The sequence below is a fragment of the Lemur catta genome, chromosome 1 (assembly GCF_020740605.2).
Source record: "Lemur catta isolate mLemCat1 chromosome 1, mLemCat1.pri, whole genome shotgun sequence".
In the NCBI taxonomy this organism is placed as follows: domain Eukaryota; kingdom Metazoa; phylum Chordata; class Mammalia; order Primates; family Lemuridae; genus Lemur; species Lemur catta.
In genome coordinates this window covers 4,821,001-4,837,910 of record NC_059128.1, presented here as the reverse complement: position 1 = coordinate 4,837,910, position 16,910 = coordinate 4,821,001, and the positions used below count along the sequence as shown (strand labels likewise).

The 16,910-nt window shown below is 61.9% G+C and overlaps 1 long non-coding RNA gene across 1 annotated transcript; it reads right to left on the bottom strand.

Moving 5' to 3' along the window:
• Positions 1-1,631: 1,631 nt before the first annotated feature.
• Positions 1,632-4,088, bottom strand: LOC123640110. Its single transcript, XR_006735875.1, has 4 exons — positions 4,029-4,088; positions 2,345-2,401; positions 1,965-2,026; positions 1,632-1,646 (listed from the first exon to the last, which is right to left on the bottom strand). It is a non-coding gene; the product is annotated as an uncharacterized LOC123640110 (long non-coding RNA).
• Positions 4,089-16,910: the final 12,822 nt, after the last annotated feature.

Genomic DNA, 16,910 nt, shown 5'->3' with positions numbered 1-16,910 from the left:
TTCAGAGCCTCAGACTCCTCAATCAGGGACCCGCTGCCCTCAGATTCTGGGGTTCTGCGTCTGGCTCGCCCCTCCCAAGCCCGAGGGATTAACCCTTTAACGCCCCGCTCGCCAGTGGGGCTCCCTGCAGGGCTTGCGCAGACCCGCCCGAGAGGCGCTTCGAGACCCTCCCTGCCCAGCCCGCGCAGCCGGGCAGCCCCTCCGCTCCCCGGGCGTGGGGACCCACCAGCCCCCGTTAACCCTGTGGGCGCCGGCGAGCGTCGGGGTCCGCGAGCGGCCCGGGCGGGATCGCACTTCCTGCGTGGAGCAGGGGGCGCGGGGCGGGCTCCCCAGCACCCCGAGAGGCCGCTCCCGGGGGCTTTCCGCATCACCCCGCAACGCCGGGACCAGCATTAAAGGGGGACGGGGGTCTGAGCCCAGGGACCACCCGACAGACCTGGGAAGACTGATAACCGCCCATATCAGCCCCTCGCGCCGGGCACCGCAGCCGCGTCCGCCGAGAGCGCGCTCCGCTCCGGTCCAGGCCCCACGCCGCCTCCCCCTCCGCCCCGCCGGCGAGGGCGCAGCCCGGCCGTCAGCTCCAAGCTGGAAGGCCCGGCCAGGGGCCTTGGCCAGGCTCGGCCACCAACTTCCCGGGTGCTGCGCAGGTCTTCCCGAGGCTCCCCCGATCTCAGTTTCCTCACCTGAGAGCGGATGGGGAGCGTACAGGAAGCTGGACGAGGCGCTCTGCTGCCCTCCCGCACTGGTGGGCTGCGGAGGGGCTGTGGTGGGAGGAGGGATTTCAGAGCGCAGGATCCCTGAGGCGCCCGGATGGCGGCTCCCCTCCCCAACACTCTAAAAGTTGTCCAACACCACAAGCCTGGACTCCGTCTATAAATCCTCCTCCTCCAAGATAAGGAGTTTACCAGGAAGAGTTTGCCGCAGGCCAACGCGTCCCCCACACCCCGATCTTCCCCAGGCCCACCTTTCGGGGGTCCCCATGACAGAGCTTCTCACTCTAGATTCCAGCATACAGCAGGCGCTCAATACACAGGGGCAATTCATGCCTGGATCCCACCGCACCAGAGCTGGTCTTTGCCGGCCTTCCCTTTCCTGGCTGTCCTGGGCAGGAACCCCGTGCTTTCACCAGGACACCCCAGCACCCAGCAGGGTTGGCCTCACCAGCCAGCGCAGGATGGGAGGAGCCGTCCACTGGAGGGTCAGACCTGACCCAGGATCAAACCAAACCCAAGACACCGAAGTGTTCATCCATGCACCAGTGATTCTCATTCATTAGCTCGGGGCTGAGGTCTCAGCCGAGAGGGGGCCGCAGAGGAAGGGAGCCCAGCACTATCACAAAGGGTGGCCAACACTCACTTCCACCCCATCCTGGGAGTCCCCCTCGGCAGGAGGGCAGAAATAACAATACCCAACACCCCTGACACAGTCATAGCACTTTCCACTGGCATCTCGCGGCAGCTCTGCCGAGAAGTGGGAAGTGGGAGTCCCCATTTTACAGATACGGAGAACAAAGATCAGAGGCACAAGAGGGGCTTGCCGGAAACCCCACAGCTGCAGGGGCTCAGCTGGACCTGGACCCCACTTCTCAGAGGCCTTTTTCACCCAAAGGCTGTCTCCAGTTGCCTTCATTGCCCACAGTGAATGACCTGCCAGGGAGTTTGTCTAAAATTAATAAGAATGTATTAAAATTTAATTTTAAAAATTTAGCATTAATTATTTACATTGAATGTTTCAGCTCTTCTAAAAGACCAGTCTGGGAATTCCCCCTTCAATCCTAGAAGGGACTCTGGGGGAGGCAGGGGGTGGCTGAGCTGCCCTGGTGGCAGGGGCTGGGGCTGAGACCCACAGGAACCGGCCTCCGCCCTTCACTTGCTCTTGCAGACCCTGAAGCCTGGCTGTGATACTGCTACAATTCTTCAAATTCTCCTCTGACCCAGTGCCTGCGAGGTAGCTGTTGCCCTCACCCTTAAAGGATGCCTCCTCCATGCAGTCTTCCATGGGAACTCAGTGGTCATTGGGTGAAGCCCTGCAACCAGATGTGATAGGGCCTGTGTCTTCCCCAGCCCAGCACCTGGCCATGTGTTGAGCAGTCATCGCTGTGTGTGGCCAGGGAGGGGACAGCAGGGAGGTTGGCCACGGGGGGGGGGTGCGGTGAGGGGGGCACAGTGCCCTGGGCAATGGACTTGGTGTTGGGACCAGTGCCCAGGGTACAAGTCTTGACTGTGCCATTCACTAACCACAGGACTTGAGGATGTTTCCCTAAGGCCCCTTTTATGGATGAGGAAACTGAGGCCAGCGCACAAAGTGGCTTGCTCAAAGTCACCTGAGGCTAGGTGAGGCCTACCTGTTAGGCTGGAGAACTGGGGTGCTGGTTGGGTCTTGGGCCAAAGGCGGTGCCTCCCTATAGAGGAGGAGGAAGGAGACGGTGAGGACCACGAGGGGGTGGGTGGTGCCTGGGGCACGTCCAGGCTTCCCACTGTGAAATGGTGGGGTGGGGTCTCCCCTCAGGGCAGATGGGAACACAGGTGAGCTCTCTGAGTACTCAGGGCACAGTCGTTCCCTGCCTCTGGGCCCTGTCCTCCAATCCACTCTGCTTCTTCCTGCAACACACCTGTCATCCTGTCACTTTCAGCTCCCCTGTACTCTCCAGGGGTCCAGCCCAGCAGCCACCTTCATGTCCCAACACCCTTGCAGGAGCCCTACTTGCTGGCCACACTGGACTGTGCCCAGGCCCCTGCTTCCTCCTCACTCAGTGTCTTCCCCGATGTGGCCCAGACACAAGCACCCCTCGAGGGCTGACCCCCACTCACACTGCCTCCCTCCCACCACCTGCTTCCTTGCTCGCTCTCTGCGGGATTCTGACTTTCAGGAGGGCGCCTGGCCCACCTGCCCTTCAGTCGGTTGGCTCTGCTCCCAGGGCAGCAGCGACAGAGATCCATTCCACTTACTCCCCAGAGAGACTTTGCCAGGCAGGTCTTAGAACTCCCATTTTACAGATGCAAAAACAGAGGCTCCAAGAGGCAAACCCCAGCAGTTTACATGCAGGTGCCTGGAGATGTGGGGCCAGGGCTCTGAACGGCTTCGCACAGTTGCCATCCTCCCTGTGGCACGTGGGCACGGAAATTGGCACACAGTAGGTGCTCCCAAGATGTGAGGGAGGAGGTGACCGTGGACCCCCAGTCAGGCCTCTGTGAGGGAGTGGTAAATACTGATCTGGCCCACGTGTCCCTCTGACCCCACCCCCACCCCCAGCACACACCGGCCACAAGGGCTGCCCTGCTGGTCCCAAGCTCACCGGGCTCATTCCTGCCTCAGGGACTTTGCACGTCTTTCCCTCCATCTGGAGTGCTCAGCCCTGACCCCTGCATGTCTAGTGCCTGCCTTCTCTGACCACCGCCTACAGTATAAATGACAGCCCCGACCCAGGGCAGCTCTCCTTCAGCCGTTGCATCTGCCTGTGCCTGGCCTGGCAGGGAGGCCTCCGGTGAGCAGGTGGCTCGGCCTGAACGCGCAGCGGCTCCTCACCCAGCTGGTGGCGGCCCTGCCCTGCTGGGCAGCACTGTCCTGCTCTCACAACCCTCGGCTGCACAACCCTCGGCATCCTCACGCCATCCTGCGTCCCTTCTTCAAGCCCACTGTTGTGCCAGAGGGGACCGGAGTCCCCTTGGTACCCAGCACGGCACCTGCACAGAGTTCTGCCCAGTTCTGCAGGCGTGGCCGGTCCGTTGTCCACACTAGAGTGCATGTAAATCCTCTGTGGACCCTCCGGCTCCGCTGCATGGCTGCCCATCCCCCCGTCCGCCCCGATCCTGCCAAGTCCTGAAACTATCAAGAAAAAGAAAGTGAGCCCACCTCTGGCCTCATGGACCTCAACCCTGGTGCTTGCCCCCGGGGGCCTCCTCACACCCATACTGGCTCTGGCTTCCTCAGTTTCCCTCGGCTTGCTCCCCTGCCCCACCGGAGGGGAGGAAACGTGCCTAGGCACGGCGGTGGGGGGAGGTGCAGGGGGCGCAGAGCACACCTCTCACCGGGGTGACTTGGGCCTCCTGTGCAGCTGTGTGATCCTGGGCAAGGCTCTCAACCTCTCTGATCCTCAATCACTCATCTGCAAAGGAAAGATGGGAAATCCTCAGAGGACTTTGTGAGCAACAAGGTGGCCGTGTGTAAGGGACTCTCCTGGGGACAGAGCTGGTAAAGGGCTGCAGCTGCTCTGGAGAGCCAGCCTTTCAATTGCTCATTCCGGTGGTCACGTTTATGCGATGTTTTACATTGCTCTCTGCCTTCTGGCATTCATTCAACAAACATTCACTGTACGCAGAGCTCTGCTCTAGGGGATTCAGCAGCGAACAAACTAGATGAAACTCTGCGTTCGCTGTGCCGATACTCCAGCGCAGGGAGACCGTGCGCAAGAGAAGTCCGGAAACCGCCCCCTCGCACCCAGCGCGTCCCGGGGCTAAGTGTGCGAGGATGGCAGGAAGGACGGCAGGCCGGACGGCAGGGGAGCAACTGCGCAGAGAGAGGTGGGGAGGGTGTGAGCAGAACCCGCAGGAGGCAGGAGGGAGTCGTCGGGAGCCCGAGGGGGGCGAGCGGGGCGGTGCCCGGTGGGTCTGGGAAGCAGGAGGGCTGGGCGGGGCCTCCCAGGCCATCAGCAGGACTTTGGCTTCTGTCCTGAGCGGGATGGGGCCCCTGAAGGGCTAAACAGAGGAGTGTCCCTCACGCTGCCTCGTGCAGGGCCCCGGGGAGTCCCCGCGGAGGCTCGCGCACCACGCCAGGCCAGCGGGGACCAGGCTGGATTCCCTGACAGACCGCAGGCGAGTGGGAGGGAGGGAATTCCGGAGAGGGCTCCGCGCTGGCCTCGCAGCCAGGAGGGGTGGGGAGAAGAGGGGAACTCAGGTCTGTCCCGGTGGGGCCGTCCAGGGGCGGGCACTTGGGGTTGGAGTTTAGGGGAGGGCCCGGCCGCTGTGAACCTGGGAGTGGTCAGATCAGAGGTAACACTTAAAGCCACAGCACTGAGTGAGGTCCCCAAGGGAGTGGTCTCGGAAGGGGAGAAGAGGCTCCAGGACGGAGCCGGGCTCTGTCACAGCCGCAGTCAGGGAGGGGCAGAGCCAGCCAAAGAGACTGGGGTCCTAGGGTCGTGGGTGAGAGGACAGAGAGCTGCTGGGCGCCGTGGCCCCCGGGCAGCCCCGCGGGACCTGGTCTGCGCTGGATGCAGTGCGAGCCCCGCCCCTGCTTCAGGGGGACACCAAACAGCCGGGCGCTTCCCGGCCTTGATCCCGGGAGAGGGGAGAGCACCTGCCAGAGGTCACCTAGCAAGTTGGGGACCTGGGCCCTGGCCCTGGCTTGGGGCTGTCCCCAGATAGGGCCAAGAATGTCCTTCCCCTTGGGGTTCTAGACGGGACCCTGTGCCACCTGCGGCACCAGCCCCAAGTCTTGCCTGGGCTCCGTGTGACTTCAGACAGGCCTCCCGCTTTCCCACCTGTGCAGACGGACTAGGCTGGTGGCTGCAAACTGGCCTCCCTGAGCTAAATCGGGCCCACCAGCATGTTGTATTTGGCCTGCAGAAAGCTTTTTTTTTTTTAAACATTTGAGCCAACATTTAAAAATTAGGAGAGTTTACATTTTAAAATCCGTATTTTTGGCTTCTACTGAAAATTTTGGAAGATCTGGCAACTCCGGCCCACATTCCCACATGGCAACAGTCAGGGAGCTGGGAGGCAGCTGCCCCCTCCAGAGGCAGAGGCAGAGGTCCCTCATTCAGGACAGGCTCCATCCACATCTCAGCTGCCCTACCAATGGGGACACTGAGGCCAGGAGGGTGGAGTGACGTGGTCAAGGTCACTCAGCCAGACAGCCTCTCAGCCGGGATCCAGCTGCAGCACTGTGGACTGGCACGAGGGTATTGTCATAACCCCATCCGGGGCTGTGACCCTGGCCCTGGGCCTCCTGCTCTCTTCTCAGAAAAAGACTGGCTGGAGTCATTCACACTGTAGTATGAATGGACCTCCATCACATGTCTGTGGCAGCTGGAGGTCCCAGAGACCTCTACAGGGGCCTCTCGTTTGCTGAACAATGAAGGGGAGGACCAGGGACTCTCCCATGGCCACTCAGCCAGGCAGGAGAGAGACAGGACTGGGACCCGGGGCCTCCGCTGGTCAGCAGCTTCCTCTCAAAGTGGTTAATGGTGGAACTCCAGGCATTTTCTCTCTAGAAAGGGCCTTCAAGTTGATGACTTGAAGCTGGGGGCCTGCCCTGCTTCCTTACCACTCCCCCAACAACTGCGGGACAGGAAGCGACGCAGGCCTGTCCGGCCCAGGAAGGTAGGAGGCACACAGTAGGCACTCAGATCAACAGACAAGCCCCCGAGAGGCGCCGCCATCATCATCTTCATCGCTGTCGCCATCCCAGTGGCTGAATTCCCACCTCACGCCAGGCCCGGACGCCGGTTACCTCTAACTCTCCCTTCTCCCAGCCCCCACCCCGGGAAGACCCTGAGGAGAACATGACTTGCCCAGGTTCCCCGAGCAGGACACAGGACCCTGTGGGGCTTAGCCTTCTGGGCCTCCTGGGCTGGTGGGTAAAATGAGCCCAATCCCAGGGTCACTGTCACGGGCTTGCTGCATCTGAGGCTGGAGCGGAGGGGCTCAGAGTCGCTGCTCGCCACGGGGCATGGTCCTGGGGGTGGGGCTGGGGCGGGTTGTCGGAGAGTTAGGTCTGCACCCGGGGCCTCCAATGCCAGGGGAGGCCCAGCCCTGCCTTCCAGGGAGGATGCCACCTCCCGCTTCAGGGAGTCAAGGCCAGCTCCTCCGTCAGACACCCCCGGCCAGGCCCACTCTCCCGCACACTGCTGGGCCCCCACGGGCCGGCGGCCCTGTGCTGCTCGGTAGCCCCAGGAGGCACGTGCCAGGAGCTTTGGGACAGCGTCCTCCAGGGGCCTGGCACTTCCCAGAGTGAGGTCTGCATGGCAGGCAGGGCCTAGAGCGGCAGACAAGCAGCGGCTCAGACCACCGTGTGGAGGAGGCTGGGGACACCATGCTTATTAGCTGCTGGGGAAACTGAGGCCCAATGAGGATGGGGCGGCCTATGCAGAGCCACACAGCAGGCAGCTGACCCTCAAGATGAGAGTCCCCCCAGAACCCCCAGGCCCAGCTGCCCACAGCAGACCCACAGGGAAAGGGCCGGTGGGGCTTCAGGGACCGGAGCTCCCCCCGCCGACTGCTCTGGAGACAGGCCAGCCACGGGCGGCCAGTGCAGAGGGTGCTGAGGAGAGACACTTGCAGGCCAGGCCCGGGCTCCCTGTGTCACCTGGGGCAATTAGCAGCCCCTCAAAGCCTCAGTTTCCATCTCCATGAAATGGGGACAGCTATGAAAGACATCAGCCCACCTGGTCCTGACAGGACAGTGTGACATCCTACCTCATGTGGAGTTGTCTGAGGCTCCAAAATTTACAGGGACAATCACAGGAAAGCCCGTGGTGAGCCGCCAAGGGCCCTGCCAATGCGGGTGGTGATGTTGTCATTATCATTACTGTCTACTCATGTGTGCTTGGTCCAGAAATAGTCTGCCTGTCCCAAAGCCAGAAATTTCACCTCAGAGATTCCTTCTTTCGGTACTTAAGGTCTTCCTGTTACAGAGATTACAAAGGGGGTGTGACGGGGGAATCCGGAGGGCATATGGGGAGGGAAGGACCGCAGCAGCCCCAGGCTGCCTGCCGGGTGACAGTCAGGGACAGACTCACCGGGCCTGAAGGTCTCCGTGGGGAGGCGGCTGGGCCTCCGCGCTGGCTGCTGCCGCTGCAAGGCCCGCTGGTCTCCGCGGCCCGGCCTGGCCCCACCCCGCACGCAGCCTCAGCTGCCACCTCGGAGGAAAGCTGGGGGCCCGGGGCTGCGTCCTCCTCCTCCTGGGATGCAGCTCCGGCGAGGGCCTCCCGGGCCGGGCCCGGGCCTGGCTTATCCGAGGAGGGCCCTGGGCTGCGGGCCCTGGACCCCCTGAGGGCCTCCAGGGTCCCGGGGTCCAGCACCCGCACGGTGACCTCATCCAGGAATCTGGAGAAGGGCAGTCTGGCCTCGCGCCGGCGGCCTAGGCGTGCGAGGGGGCCCAGGGCAGCCCTGCTACCGGGGCTCAGGGGCGCCGGGGTGGGCGGCTGGCCTGGTGACACCCAGGCCTTCTGGCCAGGCCCTGCCGTCCAGCTGGGCAGAGAAGCCTTGCCCTTGGGGTTCTGCCCTGGGCTGGGGCTTGGCCTGTGGCTGCCAGGGTCCTGCCTGTGTGCTTCCGCGATGGGGGCCCCCGCCATGAGGGAGCCATGGCCATCCTGCCTGGGGCTGGCAGGCTCAGGCCTCCGTGTCTGGGAGCCGGGCCCGGAGAGCATCCTCCTTCGTCAGTCTGGGGTCACGCCTCTCCCAGAGCACGGATGCGCCTGCTCTCCCATGGGGCTGGGATCCCCGTGCCGCTCAGGGCCCAGGGTGATTGGCCAAACGCTGCCTGCCCATCGATCTGGTGGCAGGTCCTGTCAGCCTCCCGCCCCCAAATTGATCCTCGCTAAATAGGAGCTGAGCTTCGGGCTTAGAAAGTGCTGGAGAGGAGAAGGTCATGTCCTAGGCTCGGCCTGGGGAGGCAGACCACACTGAACGAGCTGCTCTGTGCAGGGCCCCGGCTGGGCCTCACCCGCTCCCACTCACAAGGCCCCTCTGCTGGGTGCAGGGACACGGAGAGGCAGGCAGTACACAGACAGCCACATGGCCACCAGACTGTGAGCACAGGGTCTGCAGGAGGGGAAACTGGAACTGCAGCAATCCAGCAATGTGGGAGGGTGTGGTGGAGACCACTGGCTGCCCGCCGTGCTCCCATTCTTCCTTACTAAAGAACTCTCATTTCATTTTGGGATGCAAGTACCCCGCCTTTGCAGCCAGGAGGTAGCCAATGAGCTAAAACAGAAGTTGCCGGGTGTGACTACTAGGAGAGCTCCATAAAAGAGATCAGACAGCTTGCCTGTGCCCTTTTTGCTCCCTCTGCCCATTCTCCTGCTTCTTCTCTAGAACATGGAAGTGATGGTTGGAGCTGTGGCAGCCACATTGCACCATGAGGTACACCACATCTCACAAAATGTGACAGAAGCCATATATAAAGGATAGAAGAGCAGAAAGACAAAGGGAACCTGGATCCCTGATGACCACTGAATCATCACACCAGTGCTGCACCATCTGCCTCTGGCATTTCTTTAACTTCAGAGAGACATAACCCTTTGTCTTGCTTAAGCCATAGTTATTTCCAGTCTCTCTTGCTAGCAACTACATGCAATTCTTCAATGATACACTGGGATAAGGTGAGAAACAGCAGCTGCTAATGCTATGAGGCAAGAGCCTTTGGCACATGGGGGCCCAGGGTTAGTTAGATGGGGAGTGGGGTAGGGGAGATTAACCCAGAGAAGGGCCAGAGCCAGGTCTGGACCTTCCCTCCTTTGTGTGAAGGAAGACACGCCTGCCCCTAGTACCTCACAGGGCGCCAGGGCTCCAGGCAGAGTTCCTTCTTAGGATGCAGCTTTGTGGGCACTGAAGCCAAAGGAAGGCTCGCTAGGGGGTGGCAGCTCCAGGGCCTTGGCTGGCCAGCTGGCATGCACCACCACCATTCTGGCACTGGCCTTGGGGCTGCCTGGAGCATGGCCGAGGCCCTCCTTGGCACCGCCTGCTCAGGGCTGTGCAGCTGGGCCCTGCCTGGATGTCTCACATCAAATGCCTGGGACCCCTGCTCTTCTGGGCTCAGCTGGGCACCTCTCTGGCTGCCCCAGGCATCCCTGACGGAATGTCTGGGCCTCCAGGAACAGTACCGCCATGGGCTCCGCTGCCTGAGACAGGGACAGGAGCCACCCAGATGCCTCCCTCTGCCTCTTCCCTGCCCCCACCTGACCACCAGATCCTAATGATTCAGCCTCTCTCAAACCTGACCACCTCCTTCCATCCCCACTGTCACTTTGCTGGTCGCAGATGCCACCATGTCTCACCTGGACACCTGCGATTACCCCTCTCTGGGGCCCCTGACTCTGTGCTGGTCCAGTCAGTTCATCCTACAAGCATGGCCAGTACAATCTCTTAAAATCGCAGACCAAGTAACTAGACAATGTCACACTTTCATATACCCTGCAAGGCCCTGACAGTGGCCAAGAGTCTTCTCTCTCTGCTACCCTGCGCCCCTGTGCTCCCCACGCGGCAAAGGAACTTCTGTCAAGTTCCCAAATGTACTAAGCTCTATCTGATCTCGGGGCCGTTGCACTTGCTGTTCCCTCGGCCAGGAAGACTCTCCTTCTGCCCTTCTCACAACCTGGCCCCCAGCTGTAACTAACGTGTTTGCAATCACTTGTGTGTTATCTGTGCCCCACTAGTATGTAAGTTTCACTGTATTCTGGCTCTCTGCATAGGGCCTGGCACATAGTAGATGCTCAATAAGAAGTTCCCAAATGAATGAATGAAGGATATCACAGGCTCGGGCTGTCAGTCCATAAGCATCCCCAGCCTGCTGTGGGCCTACTCTGGCCTGGACATGGGTTGAGGACATAGAGGAGGGATCTCAGGCTCTCAGGCCACAGTGTCCTCCCCTACCCCGGCAGTCCTCCGATAGTCACCCCTCTACACCCCGACAAACCCCTCCCAGCAGAGGCCGTCCAGCCCCTGCCCCATCACCAGTGGGAATGAGACTTGGAGGCTGGCAGATCCAAGTTCAAACCCCCTCTCCAACACTCCAATAAGCCCTGGGCAAGCCACACCCCCTCCTCATCTACCACGTGGGGACAGAGCAGTACCCAGCCCCCAGGGAGCAGTAGGAAGTAGTGTGACCACAAAGCCTGGTACCTAGTAGGACCTCAGGACTCACCAGCATTGGGGCTCTAATTTTTCCATCGCCCTGGTACGTGGGGTCTCAAGGGTGCTCTGGGGTGCCCTGGCCAGCTAGTCCTCTGAGCCACTCCCAGAGTTTCAGGCTGCATCAGACAAGTTTCCATTGTCATAACAACCTGCTGGCTGCCAGGTGCCTGGGCCCGAGGCTCCTGACGATGCTGCCAGCTGCCGCGGGCTGTCGCCTGGGCCTGTGCACTCTCGGCAGCCTGGGCTACATCTCCTGAAAGGGGCTACCCAGCCTCTGGAGCTGCAGCCCCTGTCCCCTGACTCGTCTGTTTCAGTCCCACTTCTTGGGCCCCTCCTGAGTGCCGAGCTCCATGCTGGGGGTGCACACACATCCTCGCCCTAAATCCTCACCCACCCTGTGAGGAAGGACCGTTATGGACACTATTTTATGCTAAAAGGAGGAGAGTCTCAGGTGAAGTGACTCGTTAGAGGTCACATGGCTCGGAGTGGCAGACCCAGGATGGGGACCCCAAAGGTCATGCACTCACACTCACCTCCTGTCCAGGACACCCTTGGCCTCTGTACTGCCACCTGGCCCCACTCTGCTCCCGCGGGCAGAAAGCTGGCCCCTGCCAGCTCCGGAGAGGAACATGGGACTGCCCGCTCCCTGCTGGGCTGGACTGGGAAGACCAGGCCACAGGGTATTGGTGGGACCCTGCAGGGTGGGCAGGGCAGCGGGGACTGGGCAGCCACTAAGAGCTCTAAGCATCACCTCACTCCATTCTCCTGACAGCCCTTTGAGCCAGGAACAGCGATCTCACCTCATGGAGGAGGAAACTGGGCTCTGCAGGGTCACTGGGGAACGCCGTGGTTCGTCACACCCAGGCTTGGCTCCGTAGAAAATGCCAACAGCAGTGCAGCCCCCCTCTCTAGCCCTCCCCCATCCCAGCACAGAAGGTTCGATTACTATGACCCTTTTACGGATGGGGATGCTGAGGGTCTGGGAAGTCCCACACTCGTGCTCTCAGCCACCCTGCCCGGCTGCCTCTGGCTATCTCCACGCTGGCCTGAGAGTCCCCGAGGGCAGCAGCGCATCTGAGCTGTCTCTTGGTCCCCAGCACCTGCGTACGCTTTGTGTCCTCAGGGTTGGCACCTGAGTTCTGCCCCAGCGCTCCCCAGGCAAGGAAGCCCCAGTGGGACCCCCGCTGGCTGCTCCTCCATCCCTGCGTCATCCGTCCCTGAACATGTCTTCTAGGGCCACGCGGAACTGGAGCGACCTAATGCCCTTAGTTTGTGTTGGTTTCCCCCCAAAACGCTCAAGGTGGGATTAACTCTCTGGGTCTGAGTCAGCAAGGCTGGCCCCCTTCCCAGCCCTGTGTCTCCCCAATACACCACCTCTGAACCAGAGGGACTAGGGGCACATGAGCAAGACAGTAGCATCTGGGAGACTGAGGCACACGTGGCCTGGAGCTCCACCCATTTAAGCAACCGTCCTCCACCCACCCACCCCTGTAACCATTAGTCTACCATATGCTTGCACGCACCATCCCTGCACCAACGTATCTGTCCATGTCTGCGTCTGCTGACATGTACTCATCCATCCGCTCATCCTCTCGTCCTGTATCCATCCATGAACCCACCCATCACCCATGCACCCATCCGTCTGTCACTTGTGTTTGTGTCCATGCCTTTATCCATTGACACATGTCCTTTGCACACTGATCCACCCTTCCAGGGCTGCATCCATTCACTCATCAATACACACTCATTCACCTGTCCATCTGCTCCTCCCGTATCCATCCATTCCTAGGTCCATCATCTTACTGACACACACTCAAGTATTCATCCATCTAGCCCAGCGTCCACGCATGAACTCTATTCATTATTTCCCATGCCTGTATTCATCCATCCTCCAATATGTACTCCTGTATCCGTCCCCAGACCTTTATCCATCTACTGACGTCTACCCAACCATCCATCCATTCATGTCAATCCCCCACATGCACCAGAAATCCAGCCAGCTCCACCCATGGATCCACCAGCATTTTGCTCTACCCACACAGTCCTGTATCCACACCAGCTCTTCCATCTGTCTGCCCGTCCATCCCCGACTACCTCGACACCTGTATGCACCCATCTCCCCTTCCATCCATCTACCCTCCAGCTTTCTATCCAGGCCCCCTTCCACACATCCTCCTTCCCCCACCCACCCTTCCTCACACCATGGCTTCTCCACCCGTGTGCCTCTTCATCCCAGATTCACCGCCCCGTGGTGTTGCAGGTTTCCAGGCCTGTCTTCCCCAGGTGGGGCCCAGGCCTGATCCCCTCCATCCTGACTTGGTCCAGGGCCTGCTGATTGAACCATGACTACGGTTCCCCAGCCGGGCTCAGAGGGGGGCCCTGGCTGATCCCACTCCAGGAAGCCGCCAGAGTCTTCCAGACTCGTGGCCTGCTGGGGCTGGGGCCACTTCTGAGTCCTTCTTCCTGGCAGGAGGTGGGACAGAGAAGGTCCCCAGCACCTCCTAATACCTGCCACACTGGTCAGGGTCCATGTCTCCCAGCAGACTGTGGACTCTTGAAGGGCAAGGTCTCTGTCAGGTTCACCTCAGTGACCCCAATGAGCAGCACAGAGTGGGTGCTCAGGAGAGTATGCTCGGTGAACATAGAGTCCAACCACTCAGCCAGTCACTCATTCATTCATTCATTCATTCCTATAATGACTGGACCAGCAGAGACACCTCTGGTCAGCTTCTCTTACCACAGGCCACTGTGTGGTGCCTGCTCTCAGGCCCTGGAAGTCACTCCCCTGGCTGTGATAGGAAGTCACAGTCCCTGATGCTGAGGCCTAGAGAGAGGCCAGTCCTTGCCCAAGGTCACATGGTAAATCAATGGCAGAGGAGGAAGTGGAACCCAGGACTCCAGACCCCTGTTCAGGCCTCTCCACCAGGCTAGTGACCAGCCCTGGGACAGGAGGGGAAGGCAGGAGAGGACCCTGGGGACAGTTCTGGACCAACACAGTGAGCTTTGGGGTCACCCTCCGATTTGTCCCAGTGATCCCTACCTCCTTTGAGGGGAGGAGCCACCTCTTCCCCATGGCCTTGCCTTTGCCTTCCACACTCCAGGAGGACAGAGACTCTTCTGACCCTGGGACTCACTGCACCCTCCTGTCACTTCCAGCCCTTGGCCCAAGTTCCTCTAACACGCCTCTACCTGCCTCTACCTGTTCAACTCCTACTCAGCCCACCGGGCTCACCTCCTGGGATTTGGAAGACGATTTGTGGGCTGTCTGCAACAAGCCATGGATTCATGGATGGCTGTCCTTCCCTCCATCCATCCATTCATCCATCAACACTTCAACACCATCAAGTGCCTACGGAGTGGGAGCACCGCTTCACGGCGTTGCCGTGGAGATGCTGTGGAACATGCTAACGCTGCCCCGCACATAGTAGGTGCTCCACCAGCGGAAGCTAGGTGGGCCAGACCCTGGGCCCAGGAGTCTTACCGAGTGGATGGGAGATCATCTCCCGGGTTGCTTGGGGCTCATTTCCCCTCCCCAGACCTGACAAACGTCCCGCTCCCCACCCCCCCAGCCTGTGGAATACTCGCTATGGACTGAGGCTCCAGGCAGCCCTGGCCCTCCCCACTCAGCGTCCCAGGTGCGAAGAGCTCCAGGTTTTGACGATGAGCCGACGAGCCGAATGCAGAGTACAGGAATCTATAAATACGAGACAATAGTTTGGGAGGGTCCTCGCTCGGCGCCTGCGGCTGAGCAGCCGGGAAGGAGCTGCATCTGCTACCGTGTCTGCTCTTCCGGCCGCCCTGATTATAGTGAGAGTCGGGAAAATTAAGGGTTTGTAGGATGCTGCCAGGGCCCTGCTGTCGCCTCTCCGCCCTGCGCATCACAGATGCCAGGCACAGCCACCCCCAATGGCTACTTGCCCCAGGCGGCAGGGCCATGCCCAGCCTGGCAGGGTGGCACATCACAGTGTGTAAGGGGCTTTCTTCCAGTCCTCGCTGGAGCCTGGCCTTTGGCGAGGATGGGACGGGGCTCTGCTGCCCCTGGCAGGTGGGGGAACTGAGGCCGGAGAAGGGAAAGGACCTGTCCATGGCCCCCAGATACCCAGGGCACTGGGGCCTGGGACCAGCCAGGCCCATGAAGACCTTGCCCCACCATGCCCCAAGGCCTGGGCCCCTGGTCTGCCCTGCTGGGTGGACCTTGGCCACCCAGGGCCCCTTCTGCAGGCCAGCCGCCCCCAACTCGAGCCCGGGTGCCCACTCTGCTCCCATTCTGCTGGCTCGGGAGTCTCCAGGATGTCGCCCACGCTGCTCCTGCCCCAGAGGAACCACATTGGGGATGGGGTGGGGCACAGACAAGGAAGGAAACACCCCGAAACCAGGCAGGAAGCGGAAACGCTAGGGCAGCAACTCCCCTGCAACGTGCTGGGGTTCAGGGAGGGCGAGAGCGCCAGCTGAGCCGCCCGGGCAAGCCCCTCGCCTCCGTGAGCCTCAGTTTCCTCGCCTGTAAATGGGGAGAATGACAGTACCCGCCCTGGGGTCCGGAATGACTCAGAGTGTCCGGAGCTAGCGCGCGCCCACGCACGGCGAGCGCTCCACGACCCAGCCTCCTTCCGGCCTCCCCGAGCGGGGTCGGGCCCTGCCCCTGACGCAGGGCGGGACGAGGCCTGCCTGCACCCTCACGACCTGCCCGGGACAGTGGCGGGTGCCAGACGCTAGGGCCTCGCCCTGGGTCCCCTGTCCCCCCATCCCCCAGCGGCAGGGACACGCGTGCTAAGGCAAAGAGCCCGCAAATCGGACCGGCGCTCCCGGCCGGCCGTGTGGGGGGCAGGGTAGCGCGCCGCACCGAGCGCCCCCCCCCCGCCCGAGGGTGCCCAGGCCCGGTGTCCGGGCCGCTCCTCCGGGGCCAGGGGACATGCACGGCGGGGTCCCGGCGCACCGGCCCCGGAGGGGCGCCGCGGGATCGGAGCGGGGGGCGGGGGGCCAGTAGCACGCGGCGCTGAGCAGGGACCGCCCAGAGGCGTGGGTGGCGCCCGCCCCGCCTCCGCGCCGGTGTCCCCGCTTTGCCCTCCGTGCTCTCAGGTACTCACCGCCCGGCGAAGCCGGCCCGGGCGGCGGCCGCCCGTCCACATGGTCCCGGGGCAGCTGCGTTGCTCGCCGCCGCCGCCGCCGCCGCCGCCGCAGCGCTCAGGTCCCGCCGCCTCTGCCCCCTCCCCTCCGAGGCCGAGCGCGCCCGGAGCCGGCGCGGCCGGGGCTCCCCCTACCCCGCCCGGCTTCCCGCGGGAGCGCCCGCCCCCCGCCCCCAGCCCGGCTCCCCGCCAGCCCCGGCCCCGCGCAGCCGCGGCTGCCTCAGCGCTTCCAGGCTCAGCGCCCAACCGGGGCGCACGTGGCGGGCGCGGGGCTGCAGGGGCACGGGACCCCGCGTGTGAACGGGAGTCGGGGACGGAATGGCACTGGGGCAGGGAATGAATGAACCTGTGCGTGCATGAATGGCGGGGCGCATGAATGAATGAGTGCGGGGCGTGCAGGCTGGAGGAACGAATGAATGAGAGAATGAATGCATGAAGAGAACTTGGAGTAAAGCCCAAGACAGTCGTAACCTGTCAGCCTATTCATGCACCCATTCATTCAATCCCTCAACATTTATTAGACACCTACTGTGTACCAACCAGCCCTGCTCTGGGCCCTGGGGATATAGGACTGAGTGGAACTAAGTTCCTGCCCTCATGGAGCTCACAGTTTACAGATGAGGAAACTGCAGCTACCTCTCTCCCCGCCCCTGCCCTGCCCGGTCATCAGTCATCACCGCAGGTACCTGCCCGGCCTTCCTTCCCTGCCTGACTCAGTGCACCTGGCCCAGGACAGCCAAGTGATGACAGAGGGGCTGCCTTCTCCCCAGGGAGCTCTCAGAAAGAGAAGGTGGCCTCAGAGGGTCAGTGCTGCTCACCCTGCTCAGCTGGAGCACGCCCGTCCTTGCCCCCCAGCAGGGCCCAAGGCTGGCCCAGCCCCGCCGGGGGAAGGGCACAGTGTGAACCTGCCCTCTCCTCCTGAAGGCACTAGGCAGGG